We start from the raw sequence: 335 nt of genomic DNA on the forward strand, positions 1-335 counted from the left end.
TAAAGTAAAATAATGACACTTTTACTAAGATTGATTCCTGAAACATTGATTTAAAAAAATTAGAATAAAAACAGCAATTGTAATATTTTATTAAGCAAACCGATATAACATGCAGATATAAATATAGCGTTTTTTTCTTTCGCATGGTCTCACAGGACAACCTTAGTACTTGAGAGTTAAATAAATTTCTGAATAAGTATATATAAATAGATATATCATATAGTATATTTTTATTTTTAGTATTTCTTTTTATATTAATAAATTCTTTTGTATTCATTGTTTTTAAATATTTATCTTGTGCTTGTATTTGTTAAAATGTATTGCAAGGAGCATTG

This window comes from Atta colombica, unplaced genomic scaffold, assembly GCF_001594045.1.
Source record: "Atta colombica isolate Treedump-2 unplaced genomic scaffold, Acol1.0 scaffold84, whole genome shotgun sequence".
NCBI lineage: Eukaryota > Metazoa > Arthropoda > Insecta > Hymenoptera > Formicidae > Atta > Atta colombica.